Below are 20,786 nucleotides of genomic sequence, written 5' to 3'. Positions count from 1 at the left end.
GCTTATAATAATAATTATTATTTTGAAAAATATATGTTATGGATGCATATACTTCGAAATGTTCACTTATTTTCAATAAATTATTTGTTATCAAATACAACATGCGGACAGAACATATAAAACTGCATTTTAAAAAAACAAATTAATGATTGGAAACTAAATAGCAATTTTTAAGTGAGAAGCATGGTTTCTTTACTAATAAATTTTCATGGTTTTCATTATTTAATAAGGTTTTAAAAAAACAAAAATAGTAATAAAGCTACATATGCACCAGAAAAGTGGAAGTATTGCTCATTTTTAAAAGTTATATAATTGAAAAATCAGAAACAAGACAAATTTGATTTTCATGAAATAATACTGTCACTTCATTTTTCTGAATTCTTTTTCTGTTTATACTCTAATCGGAATATTTTCTTTACTTGCAAAAAAGCCCTTATTTCAATAAGTCATTACTTATTATTCATTATACATTACTTATTACTTTGGATTATTTAAATACATTTTAGTAAAAGATATGAACATATTCTGTTTTCGCAGTAACACATTCGGTAGTTTATCGCATTACTTCTATATTCCATGAACCGAATTCTTAATTAAAAAATTTTTGAATGCAAGTTTAATAAATATTAGAAAAATACAAAATAAAAGGAAAATAAAATATTACATGTACAAATCAGGCAAATGCTCATTTTGATTCTTTGAATCTCTATATGTTATATAGAATAGATTAGCATTTCTAAAATTGCATTCTATTCTCACTGTGAAACTCTATTAATGTATATTATTCTATGTACTGAATCGTTTTACATATTTCAGTAAGACTTCGATACCATTGCTGCTTTAGTTGGAGAGCATAGTCCTAAGACATAACCTGCTAAATAAATGCATAATGATTTCACGTATACAAACCATAAAACATCTATAAGCATAGTTTTTAAATTGGCTGTATGTCTTATATACATGAGTCAATTTCATCCATAAAAATATTCAGTCAAGTAATAACTACTTACAATCTATTTATAGTTATTTATAGAAAAATTGTTAATTTTTATTCACAGCTGCCATGTTTTCATCGTATATTTCTAAAACCTTTTATTATTTCGTTTAAATAGTGCTATAAATTTTACTTATTAACTGCATACGCTTTTATTTATCTTAGTCTCTGATAACTAATAACTTATAGTTCAGTATAATCGATTGCTTTATACACAATATCTAAATATGCAAAGTGTATAAAGTGAAAAAGAGGTACAAAATATGAAATATATTTTATTACAAATTGCGATATATATTGCGATACTACTTGTAATTATTCATAGAAAAAAAATGATAATTTTTATTCACAGTTGCCATGTTTCCATAATACATTTCTAAAACCTTTTATCATGTCACTTAAATAACGATATAAATATTATTTATACATCAAATACATTTCTATTTACCTTAATTTCTGATAAATAATGAATTAATGCATAATACAATTGATGACTTTATGTGCAATCTCATACAAAGTTTATAAAGTCAAGGAGAGAAAGCAGAAAATATGAGATATATTTGATTACAAATTGCGCTATATTTATCTTATTATGAAAAAATTCAAACAATTACCAGGAATAACTTATGGCTTAGTATACTCGATTACTCTATACATTATACCGTACAAAGTTTAAAAAGTAGAAAATTTAAAGAACATTTTATTACAAATTTTAAAACTTTTATCTTATAAATAAAATTCTGAACAATTACCGTGCGGAGTAATTTCTTTTGAGGTATTAGAAATATGTATTTTAATAAAATTATTCGTACAAAAAATCATATACAAAAAATTATACGTAAAAAACACACACACACCAAAAATTCTTCTATGAAAAAAAAAAATTGTTCATTCTACTCAACGGTAACCACAATTCGCATCATATGAGATCGGAAGCGTTTTACAACGTAATAAACATCCCAGTTATCATAGATACTCAACATAACTGTATAGCGTGCAAACTTTACGAGCAGTAAAGCTACAGATGCCTTTTTAATAACAGAAAAGTACCCTATAACTTAAGAGTGGCGAACTTATGTTGCAATGGGGGAATCACAAACTGGTTGCTAAGCAGGACTTCTCGCGTGTCAACTGGAAGAATTATGGTTGCTAAGGGCGTCACTGAATACTTTATGAGGAGGCGGGAACGAGCCTGCTTTCCCCCTCCCAAGTAGCCAACCAGCAGTTCTAACTGATTTATATGTCAGGTTTTAGTTAAAGAGATTGAGATTTTATGATACCCAAAAAATAATACTATGCAAAAAGTACCATTCAGGTAAAAGACTCCGGGCTAAACACACTGACAACTTCTAGAAAGTTCTAAAATCTATTTTGGTTTAATTTATATTAAAACTACGGCCTATGGGGATCGCTCAAAATCATAAGTATTGTAATTATTTTATATTTAAAAATTCCGGAGCAAAAATAATATTTAAATATTTAGTTTCTATTTATCAATATATTTCACTGTGAGAAATTCATATAAATTTTATTCATGCACAATAATTATGTAGCAAATATTTTGAATTTTAAAAAATACATCACAAATGTATGATAAATGTATGAATTTATTCTAGTGTTTAGAGCAATTTACCCTAACGTTTAACTTTATTACCTACGCTTATTAGAAGGTAATATCTATTACCAAGGCAAATTATATCAAAACAAGACTTAAAAATTCCGTCTATGATTTTTCATTCGTCTTAAGCCTAAGTTATGATCGTTCTGACTTAATGATCAAATTATTTTTTATTCCATATATAATTGTAAACAATTGTAAAATATAATATTTAAGTAAAAATCTAAACTTGTTCAAGGAAAGCACAAATTGCGTCTTTTGATAATTAGTTTCCCTTCAAACAGGTATAATAAAATTAATCAAAAATGGATGATATACTCCATGCAAGCATTTATAGTAAATTTGATTGTACAAAAATACTAGTTAGCTTTATTATACTTCAGAAACTATACTTAGCGTTCTTATGAAATAAATGCATTTACTGATCTAATCAGTTGTAGGAAGAAATTGAATTGAAAAGAATCACCACACTGTTCTATCCAGATTGAGATAATCGTTTGGAAGTGATTTCTTTTAAAATTATTGTTCGTCAATAATGTTGCTTATCAATTTAATTTTTGAATAATTTTCATTTTTCTTTCTTAATTCTAATTAATTGCTGTTATTGTTCGAAGTTGGAAGTTCCTTTTTAAAACCAAAGCAAAAATATTTTAATACTTAAAGGATTGATCAATAGGCTCTTCAGTTATTTAAAGGAAAATTTTGTCTATACATTTGTGAGAGTACTTGTGCTTAGTATATGACCAATTATCCGATTAAAACATGCATAATTTGCGTGAATTTGGTTCCATCTGTTTTCTTTTTCGATATAACTCAGCGTTTCTTTGAAGGAAGTGTGTTCGATTTAAATATCAACTGTAAAAGCTTGTATTCATCAGAGTTCAAACAAATCTAGTTTTTAAAAAATCGTTATGTTTATTATCCTTATTTTAAATAACTCATGTTTCCTTTCAATGCTCGCTATTTTCAGTAATTCAAATGCTTAAATAAACACTCACGCGGGACAATGCTCTTGCAATAAATAAACAGATATTTATATGCAACGATATAATTGTATGAATGGTTTAAATCAACGTTAAAATAGCACACCAAGAAAAATTTTATAGAGTGATTAGAGCATGATTTCAATGTCCTCTAGTGCTTGCGGGATTTATTAAAATTTCCATAAAATGCTATCTATTAAGGTACAGAAAATGAGAACGGCTACGGTTTTGTAAGTTTTCTTTCACAGTAGATCAACTATGTACTAGTTTATGAGAGGATGAACAGATAAAAAAATAAAACAATCGCAGCAGATGAAAATTAAAAATGACAATTTATGATAAGTTTTTAAAGGTCTTTCTCTCTTTGATTTTTCTTTTAATCCGATTCCAGATTCAGCGTCTAAATAACGCGTATGAATCACGATTTCATAAATCAATATGAACCATGCTTTTATTTTATTTAGATAATTCAATAGAAACATATCGAATTCAAAAGATAAATTTATATAAAAAAAAGCAAGAACTACTGTGATACTTTTTTCTTTATAGTGTAGTGTCTAAATTTTATTCTTCTGTACTATGTAAATCGGGGGTGAACTCTGGAAATTTTAAAATTAACTTATCTAACGTAAATGCATGCCGTATAACTAACACAAATGCCCATCTTAAGAGATGAACTAAAAATAAATTTATTTCAACAAACATATTTCATGCTAAAAAAATTAACAAGTTCTTGATTAATTATAATAACAGTGATTTATAGACAGATATAATATCGCAGAATATATAAAATATACTATACATAATAATAAAGCATTTTACAGTTCCCCATATTTTAAGGAAAAAAATATTTATACACAAAGCAACGATAATTATGTTAATAAATCGCTATTTCCTTCAAATGTTTATTTTTATAAGCTGAAACATTCACAAAAAAAGGATCCATAACAGCAAAAACACTAAGTACAGTTTAAAATGCTCACCAATTTGAACACAAAATCTCACCGATAGGTAGTTGGTAGTTATGGTCACGTTCGCTGCTTTTAACGAGATCTAAATTGACAGTATGCCATAAATCTAACGTTTTGATCAGAGGAAAAGATCGCCACTAATTCCTCTGATCAGCCTTTAATTATCAATTGAAGACAGGACGCTTGCCTGGAGGTCTCTGCGTCTCCACTTTATAAAACGCATCATTATCGAACAAATTCATCATCTGATTTTTTTTTCTCCCTCTGCAGGTGCAGTGGTGAAGTAATAATTGATAAACGACTAAGAAGAGGTATTACGAAGAGTAATAAACACCCAGAGACGCCTCAGCAGTAAGTACAGCATTTGATTTCTTACACTCTCCACTAATTGTAAATTATACCTGTCGCTGAGCCACCTTTTCTAAAATATGCTTTATATTAGTTATATAACGCTGTAAAGATAAAATAAAATGTGTATCAGCTGTGTTTACAATAGTAACACGATTGCTATTTTCCGATATGTTGAGATCAAAAAGCGGTTCAGACCTGTTACAGAAAGCTGAACATAAAATAGTGACCCATTAGCGAGAAAATGTGTCGTGTCTCCTATATATACTGAAAGAAATTTAAAAAGAAAAAAAATACAGAAAACGCACTTTATTGATTATCAAGTTCTCAATAATGTAAATAAAATATTATTTTTATTATTATTGTTTCAATAATTTAAAGGAAAAGTAGTTTTTATGTCTGTACATTAAAAACACAATATCTGTTCTGATAATGATATTATACTGTACTAATCATAAAGATAAACTGTTGATAATTTTATATGAACTTATTTTTATATTATTGTTCTTTTTCTTATTATTGTTATACTTTCACATTCCTTATATGATTAAATAGATTATTATATTTTTGACACAGTATTTGATATTTAAAAAATTAATGTTTGATATCTTAAATTTTTTTCCTTAAAATCCCTGATGCCTTTTATAATTCCATTATTCAATATGTAAGATTAAATTTTAATAACTGAAATCAGATGGCACAGAAATAAATATATTTCAAATATTACAACAGCGTCCAATAATAAAATTATTAAATTCAAACAATCTTTCAAGCTATAGCTTGAAATACAACGAAACAAAGGTATTTTTAAATTTCCTTTACTTTTTTAACTTAATCTAAAACGCATTTTTACTTTCTTTCATAGGATTTTCTTTTTCGAGTTTTTAAAGCGGTGGTATGAGAATTAAACGTAAAAAACCAAATGCTTTATATTAAAATTTTAGTAGAAAATTCTTTACCTTCAGACCCCCTTTCCGTGGAAACGCGGATACATCATCAATAGAAATTTCGGATTCTTTTGCGATTTCGGAAGCATTTTTCGATTGTATTTCTAAATATTTACCAAATGATTCACATAATTCGTCAGAAATTAGTTTATGAAATATTAATAAAATTATACATATCCTTCAAGTGCAGCTTTGCAATCGGAAGAATTTAGATCGGAAAGCAAAGGAAATTTTAGATCGAAATCAATTGTTACTGAATGAAAAGACATTTCGCATTTTTAGTAATTAAATTCTAAAAATGCGAATTAATTTTTAGTAATTTTAGTAATTCGACTTATTAGTAAATAAATCGATGGCACTTTCTTAAATAAATATTCCTTAAAAGAAAAAAAATACTAATTTTCTTTGGAATAAAAATTATTGCAATTACACAGAAAGATCTGCACATTTTTCATCCTAATCAAATCTATCAATTGTTATAATTTTTGAAATTCTTTTATTATGATATTTCGCTTCCAGACATCCTTAAAATTTCAGTGCACGAGTAAAGTAACAAAAATACGATACTTTGAAACGAAATACTTTATGTAATTTAAGTTTTATTTCATGCTGTTAGTTTAGAAACATGCATTGTAATCCGTAACATCACGTACAATGATTGCGATTCCATCTTTTAATATTCAAGCAAATCATTTTCCACTCTTACAGTGACGATAAAATTGACCATTAATGACAAGTCCTACAATGACAATTTTCTCTCCCAATAGTGACAGATATTTTATTAACGAAAGATTTTAAATAACGAATAATACATTTAAAATATTAGAGCAATTTGCTTAACTTTTTTCGGATAAACATAGCTGATTTTGAAAAAAAAAAAAAAAGCACACACTTAAAAGTGCAATTTAATCTTATTTACATAAAAGCTCTCAACTCAATAGTTATCACCTTATTATCTTTACATTTTGGAACTTATCCAAATATTTTCACTTATGAATGATGAGATTTATGTCATAAAACATGAACATCTTTAGAATACGTTTCATTGATATATTTCAATTGCTTTGGAAATGTTATTCATGTAAACCAAATGATTGAAAGTAAATTTAAATTAGAAACATGGACTACGACAATTAAAAATAGTAGATAATTTATATTTTATAATTATAATAGATTGAAAGCTATGAAGTTCCTCTAATTTATCTTCTATCTTATCAATAGCCATTTTTTTTTCCAACATCATTTTGCTGTGGCGAAACCTTGATCAAACATTGTAATTCACAATTTGACATTTTTGAATTACTTCCATTCTAATGAAATATTAATTCCGTCAGAAGTAGAGAAATTAGACGTACGTTATCTAATTATTAATTCATAATTTCAAACATGTTATTTTATATTGTTCTCGATGAGAGTATACAAAGTAGCTTCTCTATGTATAATCAAAATTCTCCCCCTCGCATTTAACGATAAAATACAAATGTACCGGAGAAACAAATATTATTGGGAAATACAAGATAAACGCAATCTTAAAAAATTTGCGACATTTCCATTTCCATTAAGTGTCAATATTTCACGTCATTTATTAGAAATTTTTTTTAAGGAGATTCGAACTTTTAGTCTGAAATATCGTAACATGGTAGCAGTTTTGGGTTATTCACCAAACTTTATATTATTGTTAAAATTAATTCCTAAAGGTAACGTAAATTCAAAAATTATTTAATATCGTTGCAACGTGGATTTATATAAGTGAAATTACTAAAACATTAGAAAGTTCCATTGTAAAATGTACTTAAAAATATTTTGGAAAATTCACTAAGAATTGTAGGGATATAAGTGTATTCATAAGATAATGCTTTGAATTTTAAAATAATAAAAAATGCTTTTTGTGGAATGATATAAATCAATGATACGAAGGAGAATCGTTAAATTTCCGATGATTCTTTATTTAAAAATTTTATTACCAACCTACAAACGTTATCATCTAAAAATAAGTGAAAATAGCAATAGCATAGAAACGAAGAATATCAGAAAAAATTATATAATCGTATTATCAAGAAAAATATTTATATTTCAAAGGAGCGGTAATTTTTAGTTACAAAAAAAATGGATTTGTCATATTAAGATTTATTTATTATTTTCACTCTAAAAATTTGGCTACAAAAAAAAATAAGTAAAAAAAGTAAACAAAATTTATGTTATTTGAAAATCTTACAAATATTATAGAGTATATCTAGACAGTTACTTACATTTTTAGTCTAAACGATGTCAAAATCTTTATTTATAATTTGAACATAATAATGCTAAAACTATAGTTCACACGCAACATGAAGAAAAAGAAATCTAAGCTCTTTTCAGCATAAAAGTTTCACTTCTTTTTTTCTTTAGTTTTTCAGAAAAAACGTATATAATATGGAACTGCGTTTTTCTATCTTTACCGTCGCAAAGACGTTCCAACTTTTTCATGTTCAATTAAATTATTTCTCTTAATATAAACAAAGAATCAATGTCTCTTTCATTCTCTCTCTCACTTCTTCATAATTTTTAAAATTCTAATAAAGAATAAAATTCTAATAAGAATTTTTCAGATTTAAACATGTAGAAAATCTCGCATTTTCTTGAAAACAAATCTTATTTTTATCTAACTTAGTCACTTTGAATATTTTGAATAACAAATCTGTGAAAAGTTTCAAATAACAACCACCCAGAAATTATTTTTTATTTCAAAATTCTTCATATTCCATCACACGAATTTTTTTCCCATGCATTTTTCCCAAACTCCTGTCACTCAATAAATTTCAGGGGTCAGCAGGATTCTGTTAATAAAAAAGGAAGAGAAAAAGTTGAGAGTGTCGGAAATTGACGACGGCAAATAGAAATGAGCGCTGTGAAACGAGCAAATAATATAGCGAGCTGCGGTTAAGTTTTATCGCGGAGGAGAGCAGGGGCGTCCGCCGCCGACCGTTCATCGACGAAGCCCATAACGGTCGCCATAAAACCGACATCTATGGCTCCGTAACGGCCTGTTGGGTGTCATCGCTCCCGCCTCATATAAAACGCTCCGCTTTTCCTTTCTTATCCGCCGGAAAACACGTGAAACAACTTTTTTTTTTTATCACATTCATATTGTCCCGATTCGGAATACAGCTATGAGATTTAATTTTTGTTTTAAGTGAATTTTCAAGTTATTTCTAAAAATTTTCTGTTGCTTTTTGTAACGTAATAATTATTATTTTCAGAATCATGTAAAAGTATTACATATTTTAATTTACAGCTTTTCGGTTTTTTTTTTTTTTTGTTTAGGAGTCGAATTTAAATTTGGAAACACTTGTTTAATTGAATTATCCACTGTTTTCAGCAATACACATGTTAAATTCCAATTCAAAACAGTTTACTTTTTATGCATTTTCTTAAATTCTTGCCAAGATAAGTATAATGGTAAGTTTTGGAATACTTTCTAGTGCTGCGAAAAGGATGCAATAAAGTATATTTAATGCGTTTAAAATTATTTATCAAAATACAGACAAAATCAGAATATGATCTTAAAACCGGATAATTAAAACAATTTGCAATAGCTTTTCTATAAACCATGTAAAAACTGAAATATATTTGTCTCTTCAGAAAGTTTGACTGAAAACATAAGAAAAATTTGAAAGTAGCATTATATTAATACGTAACTTAATTACAGTTGCAAGAAAGCATATGTTTAAATTGTTATTAATAAATTTATCCAAAATGGTTCTCAATTATATAAGATAGATAATAAAAATAGACACAAATATTTCTGATAGGAAATTGCAAACAATGCATGATTTGAAACAGGTCTATTTCTCATTTAATAATCAAAAATGCTTGAATTTACATATACAAAGAAAATATAATAAAACAAAGTTAAATAACGAAGGAAATCAATCAAATTCATTGTTGTGAGATTGAAAATTTTTAGAAATTCAGCAATATTAATGCTGATGAAAGCTATAAAAAAAGAAAGTGTGAATAACCAGTCACACAGTGAGAAAACAAGTAAAAGATATTCAAATAATAAAACTCTAACATCGCAACGTATAAATTCTTGCGTGATTTCCTGAAAGCTGCCGCATGTTTTTATTGGCATGAAATAAAATCTACATAAAAAATAATACACTATTATTAATAGTATTAATTTTGCAAATAAGCTGGAGGGAAAAAGGCATTACAACGTACATACTATTGGCAAAAGAAAAATAAAGTATACTTTATCCGAAAACAAAATAATACTAATTTCTAAATACATTAACTTAAGCCTACTTTGAACACATTCCGAGAAACATTTGTCTAAGAACTTTTATGTTGCTATCTCATGGATGATTTTCAGGAACATTTTCTACTATTTCTAATAATTTATGCTATTTTTAATTTAAAATATCACCATCTGCTAATTTTCGTTCTTTATATAGATAACAATTTGTACGTTTCTTCCAAACAATTTGATGTATCTTGTAACAGAAATTTCTTTAATATACATAAAACAAGCTATCAAGAAGTTTTTACTATCAAACTTTGTTTTGATGTTATGAAAACATTAAATTTTCTCTGCTTCTTTAGTTCAAAAATATCTTAATCGGTATTCAAACAAAGAACAAATTCTCTTATGATATTGTATAAAATATTTTCAGAAATGAGATTTACCATATCGCCACATTCTCTTTCTTATTCTTCAGATGCGTTATTATTTGTTCTAAAAAAATTCGCTTAAAAACGAAGTTAAAAGCGAAAACAGATTTGATGATATATTGTAGATGCACAATATAAGCGTTATAATTGAATAAAATGAAACTACAAACAAACAAAAAAATCTTTTCAAAATGCAAGTAAGCACAATTTAATACCAATTCTAAAATAATTCTATAATGGAACATTTAGTAGGCTTAATTCTTTTCTATTTCTTTCTAAATATAAAATTAAAACAACAAAGCGAAAGAAGAAGAGAAGCGAGAAGACATATTTAAATTTCAATGGTAAAATATTTGTAAACTTTTTATGGTAGCAATACAGAAAAATATTCAGACAGACATACATATAAAAGATATTTTAGTATTTTAACTCTTGTTTTATTCATTAATTGATATGGTATGAGAAAAATAAAGAATTTTTTAATTTATATGACAATTATTTGAACAAAGTTTGCCCTGTATATTATGAAAAACTGTAATATCATCGAATAAATATTAAAGAGCTAAAAAGCGGAATAGAATAATTTTCTAGTCTAGTTTGTTATGTCCTACAGTATGTTCTAAGCATAAGTGAAGCTGTTTTCTGCCCTATTTTCCGATTCGATATACGTTCAAATATGTCGTTTTAATAAAACTTGTAGAATTTAGTATAATAAGAAAAGTTACTCGGGGGAAAAAGTGCGTAATAATGTTAAATCGTAGGTCGAACTACTCGTACCTTTTTTAAAGATTTTTTTATTTCCAAATTTACTTAGTATTCTCACTGGATGTAATAATTTCTTTCAGAATAATCTATGAGTAGGATATTTATTAAAAATAACTCATACTGCTCTATAAGAATTCTTTATATCCGTCGATGTTATAGAATAAATTGATGTTATGTGTTCAACTCTTCTGAACATCATGCGATTTTTTTATAAAAGTTATATATTATAATAAACTTTATAGCATAATATTTACAAAATATGTATAACTAGTCTTTCTTAATTTGGTTGTATTTCCTACAAATTTTTCTAAATTTTAATTTCCTTAAGATGTCTTTTCCGAATATAAATATTGAAGATATATTTATCATTTTCTAGTTAATTTCCTTAATCTTGCCTTTTCATCTGTTTCTTTTCCTTTCCTATTTTATAATTTTTTTGAAGCAGAGATTTTATATGAACTTAAAATCTTGAACTTCTTACCTTCAAGTCCGAAGCAAACGGCATCGAATCTCAAAGACAATCGGTGCCATAACGGCATACTTGCAATCTCCTCCTCAGCGTACGCATTTTAAGAAGAGGCACTCAACTGATTCTACAGCATTTAATTGAATTAAAATCAAATCGTTGCCCTCAAATGAGTGCACATCCGATACCCGGGTACACTGCCGGGGGAAAAACAAATGAAAACTTTAATTCATGGCCCGGAGCTTTCGTTGTTGGTCGCTAACTACTCACTGAGGAATGATGTTCTGGTGCATAGACGATAGAATGATGGCAAGTGCAGAAGGCATCGCAACTCTGAGCAATCATAATGGCTGTGCGCACACGTAGGTGATCTCGCACACATAACACACAGCACAGAGAGGAAAGAAGGCAAGGGAAAAAAAAATATATATACATCAGGGCGCCACCCACCCTAACTTTATCAAAATCGAAAAGGGAGGAAAGAGGAAGAAGCAAGACTAAAAAAAAAGAAAAAAGAGGGGGGCTTTAATGCGACAGCGCCAGCGCAATGCTAACAGACTTCTTTTCTCTTTCTCTCTCTTTCGCTCACGCTCTTACAAGGCAAGAAAGAAAATGTCTTCTTTTATAGTAATTGCTATCGTAGAGAAGGGAAAACTGCGCAATATCCAAGAGGTGGTGCGGGGTACGGAATTATTATAGGAGAATCAGTTTATTTTCATGAAATGGAATAATGGAAAGGATGTGGGAAAACGTTTAAATTTGTTGCCACTCTATTCAGCTCCAGAAATATGGGGTTCTTATAGGGTGACATTCTTTGGTTGGAATATCGGAGGTAGCTATTGACAGTTAAATATATTTGAGCATGCACTAAATCGTTGGCAACAATGCGGTGTAATAAAAAGGTGCTTTGTTTTTATCGTGGGTCAATTGGACGGCATGGATTCATGATGCATTAAGAGAAGCGGAGAAAAAAATATAATGGTTCAGAAATCAATGTTTTGAAGGGATTGTAAGTTTCTTTTATGGTAATGGTTTTTGAATAATCAATATTAATAGTAAAAAATTCAATATTTCGTAACAAATGATTAATCATACTTTATAATAAATAAATAAATGTTTGAATTTCATCTGAATTCTTAATATCTAAATTTTTTAAATAACGTAATATATTTGTCTAATTTTAAAATGCATGGATTTATATACCAAAAGTAAAAGTTGAAACAGCATTTATAGAAATGTAACGTATTTTTAAAATTGTTGATAAAAAATCAAAACTGCGACAATATATTTGTAAATATAAATTAATATTTAAATATCAGATAACATAAAATAACTCAATAAATAAAAATAAGCAAAATTTCTAATATACAACAAATATTGATTTTTAAAACTTCTGAAATTCAAATTTTCTTCCAATAAAAAAAAAACTGATTTATATAAAAATCATTTCCAAAATGTTACTATATTAAAAAAAAGTTCGAACAGTTTACTAACACTTTTTTTATCGAAAATATTAAATAAAGAATTCATAAACTTAAAATTTTAAAATATTCGTGTTTAATCGCATTAGAGATACAAAATATTTTTTAGTTGTATTAAAAAATATGACAATCATTCAGAATTTTGAAACAGTAATATTTTTTTAAACTGCAAGGAAAAGGGATATAATGCATTAAGAAAATATGAATACCTGTGAAAAAAAAATATTGGATAATCATAATCAATTTGATTACATTTCTCTTACTGCCCTCCATTTAATAATATTTGTGCATTTATTTATATTTATGTCTGTAATTTCACTACCAAAACCATCTTATTTTATAATAATTCTTATGCATACTATTTTTTTCTTTTTTCTTTTTGCATTTAGAGAGATTATTGTAATTGATTAACATATTATATTTGTTACTCTTCCCTCAAATTAAAAAAAAAAAAAATGTTTCTCCTGTGGTTTTATTTTCTTTCTTTGTGATTAGATATTCTATTAAGACAACTAGATAAATGATGTCATTTTTTTTTTTTTTGGCTTAAAAATTGAATAAACCTGAATAATATAATTTAAATAATATGGCCATCATTTGCTTAGTTTCACAACTGAAGAAGCATTTATAAAAGAATTACTCTGTTGATTTTATTTTCTCTAAGTTATGAAGCTATGAAGTATCGATAAATTAAAACGGCAGTTTCACGTTTAATTATTTAAAATTTTTAATATTAAAGTTAATTGATATATTGCACTAATAAACTGATTTTTTTTTCTACTTCTGTCTCCAGCTGAATTTCTGGCAGAAAGCAATTGCTTGCCCAGCATGATTATATACACACGTTTAAATGCTTCTGGAGTAAATTTAAGTGAAAAAAAACTTTAATGCTGAAACCAGATAGCTTTAATGACTAATCTGAAAAAAAAAATCAAACATGTCTTTTTCATTGTTTTAGTTTCGTTTAATGCGATTAACCCGTTATAATTTAAATAATAATCAGCAAAAGTAATTAGTAAATTTTAATAATAGTTTATTATCAATACAAAACGAATAATCACTTTGACCGTAAAATCTTTGTATTATACACAAAAGTAAAAAAAAAAAAACCAATTAAACACATTTCACTGTATAACGTCAAAATCATTTTATCGAAGAATTTCACCGAATCATTTCACAGGTTTCTATTATTTTTTTTTTTTACAATGTAAGTTATTTACATTTGGAAAGAAAAATAAATTCTAAAACAAATGTGATAACATATTAGGAAGCATGGTCCTTCCTTCAAGAGGTGGGGGCAAGTTCATATTAATGCAAAGTTCCAATGCACTGAAATTTACGTCCTCTCCTGTTACAAAAACAACTAACTTATAAACGGATGCTTACCAAGTCTCCATGGTTTCGCTGAGCTCTTTTCACGCTCATCATATTCCATGCATAAACCAACCCCGGACACAACGCACAATAGCGACACCTCATCCCTTCTCTGCGACCATTCTTTTTGCCAGCCCGACACAACTGCGCTATGTAAACGGCTTCGCGAGCATCGCTCAGAGCGAGAAGTTTAAAAAGTAATATCGCTTGCGAGTGAGAAGATTGGAGAGGAAAAAAGCCCGGGTGAAAAAAAAAAAAAAAAAAAGAGCTAGTAAGAAGAAGAATAAAAAAAAAAATGTCGTGATAGCGTTTCACTGCAGTTTTGAGCAGTGATAAATTTTCGAAACGCCCTATAGTGCGGTCAGGTACACTTATTAATCCCCGTGACGTCTGACAGCAAGGATAAAGATCACGTGCATAGAATAAGAGCCAGTGGCTAACGAGCGTGGCTGACTACCTGACAAGTATCTGACATTCCTTCATTTGCTTCCAATTTTCTTCTTATTTCATTCCGTCTTCCTTATAGCATAGCTGCCTTGAACCCAGTGCGTAGTTTCGTTCAGCAATTTGGAGATGATAATCGCACCTGCGCGTCTTCAGCTTACAATGTGACAAGCAAGTTTTGGTTTTATACTTCAAAGGACAAAAGATCTGACCTTCGTGTTAACAAGAAAGAAAATCGCCTGATATCAAAGTAAATCATTTGCCAATGCGAAAATGCAAGCAACTTTTAAAACTTCTCTAATCATAAAGATATAATTCAAGCCATCTACTTTTTTGCCAAATTTTGGTTTTGATTGATAGGCAAAAAATTTGACATAGTAACAATTCGGCTGCATATAGGCATATCTTTTGAGATTTATACTGAAATGAAAATGCTCCATTGCTGTTAAATGTATGTTTTCAAAATTTGTTAACTTAAAAGACTTTCAGCCGGTTTCGTACAAACTTACCAAAACATTTCTAATTATCAATTTTCATTTTTAAGTATTGAATTTCATTAAAATTATTTAATAAAATTTGATTTAAAATGATTCAATGCAGTTTAGTATCAATGTTTAATGTAAATCTGGTAGAAACAGATTTATATTTTCTAACCGCTACTGTATTTAGCACAATATGTCCCATAAGGATTCAGCATGAATTTCACTAGATTTCAAATAAAGCAGAATACATGTGTTTCGCATGTGAGCTCAAAATCATTAATTTAGTTTAAACAATATTTTTCATATTATACCTTATCTATTGCAAACGGATTCCAAGATTAGATTTGAAAAGAATTTAATATGGTACCTCATTCTGCATTTAATAAATCAATTATGTAAGGAGATTTAAGGAACATTTAACTGCAGATATGTTAACTGCAGATATATATATATATATATCAGAATTCAAAACTGCAATGCGTGATTTTTACAACAGTATGCAAGGTACAGAGCTCAAGCATCTTGCAACTAAACTGAAGCTATGATAAGGAAGATTGAATTGTATCTAAAGTAAGAGTTTTTTAATATAAACTCTTACTTTAAAAAAATTCATAAATAAATTCCAAAAAAAATCACAATGAGATTTTTTTTGGAATTCTCATAAAGTCATGTAAAAATAATATAATTCGAGAATTTGCCTCTTAGATTGCCCTCTGTCAAGTAAGTATCTCCAATAATATTCTAAGTTTTCTTTTAAAAACGAGTAATAAGTTTCATTGGATTTTTACTGCAAAAGAAAAGTTTCATTGTCTTTTTACTGCAAAAGAAAAAAAGTTTCAGTGGAATTGTTACTGCAAAAGAAGAGTGGATTTTTAAAAAACCCGGCGCATTCAAAATGCAAACTTAACAATTATGAGTAAGCAACAGCTGGAAAATACAAAGGTTCTAATAAACTAATAGTAGTAATTTTTAGTCAGAAAGGCTCATTAAGTTTCAGATAACAAATTGATAATAAAATTAAAATGCAGAACAATAAATTTACCTGAGTTTCCAAAAAAAAAATTGCTATTATTACAATTATTAAAACCAAAACTTTTGGTATTGTATTATACTATTCTTTTTTAAAAAAATTAACATGACATTTAAAATTTGAACAAAATCTATGAATCCTATCTGTGACTTTTTTTCTGTGATTTACCACATAAAACATTGTTGTTTTCCATTCTTTAAATTTAAGCTTCTTAAAAAATTGAAGAATTTGTAAACTTTATAAAAATAAATAATTGAAATAAACTACACCATTGTATAACAATTTTCATAACAAATATTACGATTTTATTCCACAATTTACTTAAAAATGATGAGTCTTCTCAGTGTTTACATGAAATAATCTCATTTCTTGACAAGCATAAAATTATAAATCTCAGTTTTCTACAAAGCAACAACAAGTGTGAAAGGAAAATCGTGTTTGATAATGTAGCGTATGATTTCACGCTGATATTTTTAAAACACAATGCATCAATCATGGCTTTTGAATTTTTTACCTCATCAATTCATTTCTATTCATGAGAAAGGTGACGGTTAAAAAGGGCGGAGAAAAGTTTCCACTAAATGAGGGTTATTAATTAAACTGTGTGTATACCTGATTCTTAGTCCAAACGCGTTCGCTTTTTTCCCATCTTTCTTCTCAGCGTTCTCTTTTGTTCAGAACAAATGAAGGTGCATAAAATGATGATAAACATAAAAATTAGACTTTTTTTTTTCCTTTGTAATTTTTGTTGTTTTTGTTGCATGCAATGAATTCTCACGCAAACAATTACGACTTTTTTTTGTTGCTTGTTTTTAGTTTCAGTATTCCCTAGATCTTTAAATGATTAAAATAACAGTTTATTAATTTTTTTTATGTACATCTGGTACAATGCACAAATAGGCTTATTAGAATATAAACAGACAATGGATATAGGCGATAGATATTCAGGAAAGACAGAATTATCATGTCTTAAAATGTAATTTCAGATGGGAAAAAAATCCATCTTTTCTTGAAAATATTAAACAATTTTTTAATAATCGATTTTTGAGGAATATTTTTTATTCCATATTCTTAATTTTCATATTAATCATTTGAATTTTATTCCCGAGTTAATTCTTTAGGATTTAGTTATTAATTTACGGAGGATTTAAAACTTAATCAGTTTTAATTCATTGTTTATGTTTTAATGCTATTTTACATCCTTAAATGTTATTATCTCAAATTCTGAATTTTAGTAAAATTTGATTACTAAAATAATGTTCCATTGTTCTTGAACTATAAAATAAGTAATCTATTTATTTAAAATGTGCTCTAATCTTTCATATCTGATATATAAACAATATGCAATAATATTTCATAATGTGAAACGTTTAAAATTTCATGTTATTAATGAGTCGAATTTCAGTATTTAAAGATCTGATAAAAGTACCGCTTATATTTTAGTTCAGGAACTAAGGTAATATATATACTTTAAATTATCTGCCATATTTTGAACAAATAATTTCAAAATGTCATCAGTTAGAAAATTCTCTTTTCATGTCTCTTTTTTTTTAACGTAAAAAAAAATCTATAGTTAAAACTTTTTTTTTTTTGCTTTGTTTTTAATTGATATATTTTTACCTCATAAAAGATGTTTTCAATCCATTTCATTTGAAAATTCAAAAATGTATTTTATAACATTTTTCGAATCCGAACATGGTCATATATCTTAAAGTGATTATTTCATTTTTTCACGAAGAATCAAAAATATTTTCGTTTCCAGTACATTAAAAATAAAAAATTCCCCGCTTATGAAAAGGGAGAACAGAATTATTTAAGCGAAAAATTTTAGATTTCCAGAGTGTAAATTCTAGTGCTTAACTTCAATGCGAAAAAATAAAAACAAAACCATTAAATATTATAAATGTTCAGTTCTTATTTTGCCTTTTATTTAAATAACACCCTTTCATGTAGTCATAACTATCCTTTTTGAAAACCTCATATACCTAAATATTCTAGTTCTTAACATGTAATAAACTATAAGCAATTTGCTGAGACCACGAAATCTTCCTTGCCTAAGTTTCTCCAAAACAATTTCTTTTAATTACCGGTTAAAGAAAATCATCTTGATTAAAATGATTTTGCCAAAATTTAATAAATCTTATTTTTAATTTTTTTTTCCTTTTTCATTTTAGTTACCATTTATTATTATTTATTTTGTATCTCAATTTTAATAATTAATTTCTGAAAAATGCTGTGTTGATTAAAAAAAATTTGAATGTTCAAATTATAAAGTCCTTTATTTTAAAGTCTGTTGTTGTATTTTAAATAATACTTATGATTCATATGAACCCCCCCCCCCCAAATGGAGTTATTTTCGAAATCAATACGCACATAATAAAATAAATATTTGATTCTTTTAAATATAATGTCATCCTTCAATAAGACATATTTCAACATTCACAGAAGCTCCATAGATTGCTATCTCCAAAGTTTTTCACTTATAATAACAATGTATATGTTTAAATTGACTCATCTTTCAGACAGTGCGTAGGTAGTAACTCAGGCAGTTGGTCTCTTTGTAGGTAGAAGAGCTAACTACCTATTACTCTGCGAAATTACAGTAATTTGAACTTCCCAATTTTTTCAAGCTTCATTTCCTTCCGCTGCTTGTTTAACATGATAAAGGAAGAAAGAAAGTGAAAGATTTCCTTCTGCGCTCTTAATTTTTTTAAAGCTTATTAAAAATAACAATATAATGAAAGAGCAATTCTTGTAAAATAGTTTTATATAATTTGTAAAATATTAATCATAGAACTCGCTAATTTTTCTTAGAATTTAGGTAAATAGTTACACATTTGTACAATAAATCTATTTTTTTACTTAATGTAAGTTTCCAGATACATAAATAATTTGATAAAGGGTAACATCATTAATTTTCTTAAAAAAATTAACGAAAAGATAAATAAGATAATTTGCTGCAATTAACATTTTACTACTTTGTTTTTTCTTCCAATTACAAGTCATTAGACATGAGCAGTTTAAGCACTTCTTTGTAACTTCTTTAATGAGTGACTGAATTAAGTAGCTGTATTATATTCTTTTCTATAAAGATTGTTGATATTACTTTTAAATCGGTCTTTTTAATATATATATATATAATTCAAAAAAAAAAGTAGCTAAAATAATTTGCAACAATTTATTCTTTTAATATTTCAATCGTTTTTTGCAATTTCAGGTCAGCAATAAGGTCAGTTGGAGAGTTTATTTGTACATTTTTAACAAGTCATTAAGGTAAATAGCTATATTTTCTTTTCTACAATTTCAGTTATTTTTGAATATATTTATTACAACTTAAATAGAAAAATAATTACAACGATTTGTGACAATTCTTTTTTTACTAATTTATTCATTTTGTTTTTCAATAACAGATGTAAACGCAGCGCAGTTACAAAATTTATTTGCAATTTTTTTACACAAGTGACTGGAGTAAGTAATTATATTTTCTTTCGAATCAGATTTTAATATTTTCAACTGAATGTAACATTTTTATTTATTTATTTTCAACACTGGAATTTGCTTGAAATTTGATATCAGAAACTTTGCCCAGCTCAAATACAGTAAAAGAAATGTCAACGGAGAATTTTTTTTTTTTTTTTTCAATTTAGAGCGCATCATAGCATAATTTTTATTGACATGATTCACGGAATAAAGTAAACAATATAATAAAAGAAGATAAAAAAAATGTAGCGACATATATAGAAAATGGTTATCAACAGCTTTATTATAATTTTTTATGAAATAGTTACTTTATTATAATGCATCTGGAGAAGGTATTTTAGGTAGTTAAAGACAATTTTCTTTTTGATTGAAACGCTTCCAAGCTATAGCATGAATTCATTTATAATAACTATCGTCGAAATTATTAAAAAGTAAAACTGTTCCTGTATCAGTATTTAAAAATAAATTTGTATGCTTATATTTTGAATTTGAACAGTTTTTGAAATAAATATATGAATTCAAATTCTCGAATTTTGCATATCAGTGTTTTCGAAAACTATTAGTTTTTTGTTAAAAAAAGGGGGTTTTCCCCCCTTTCCTCTCTCTCTTTCATTTTAAACCAGCTACAAATGCTGATATTCTTTTGATTCAATTATTCATTTTTTCAATGAAATTTACTGTTGTTTAATTTTTAATATCTAGATAGCAGATATAATTCACAAGAAATTATTATCTTAAATTCTTGAGTTT

At 27.1% G+C, this 20,786-nt stretch overlaps 1 protein-coding gene across 4 annotated transcripts in view; it reads right to left on the bottom strand.

Annotated features, from left to right (window-relative positions):
• The window catches only part of LOC129980850 (homeotic protein antennapedia-like), a 788,317-nt gene that overhangs the window by 608,929 nt on the left and 158,602 nt on the right, over positions 1-20,786 (bottom strand). The window contains exon 1 of one of the 4 annotated variants that reach the window (XR_008785261.1): positions 14,613-14,699. The exons of 2 other annotated variants lie outside the window; for them this stretch is intronic. The gene's annotated coding sequence lies outside the window, so the exon portion shown is untranslated. Of the gene's footprint in view, positions 1-11,760; positions 11,974-14,612; positions 14,700-20,786 lie in introns of those variants that run through there. One more of the 4 variants, XR_008785260.1, reaches the window with a different exon arrangement.

This window comes from Argiope bruennichi, chromosome 8, assembly GCF_947563725.1.
Source record: "Argiope bruennichi chromosome 8, qqArgBrue1.1, whole genome shotgun sequence".
Taxonomy (NCBI): Eukaryota; Metazoa; Arthropoda; class Arachnida; order Araneae; family Araneidae; genus Argiope; species Argiope bruennichi.
The sequence above is the reverse complement of the archived record's forward strand: the minus strand, read 5'-3'. Positions and strand labels throughout refer to the sequence as shown.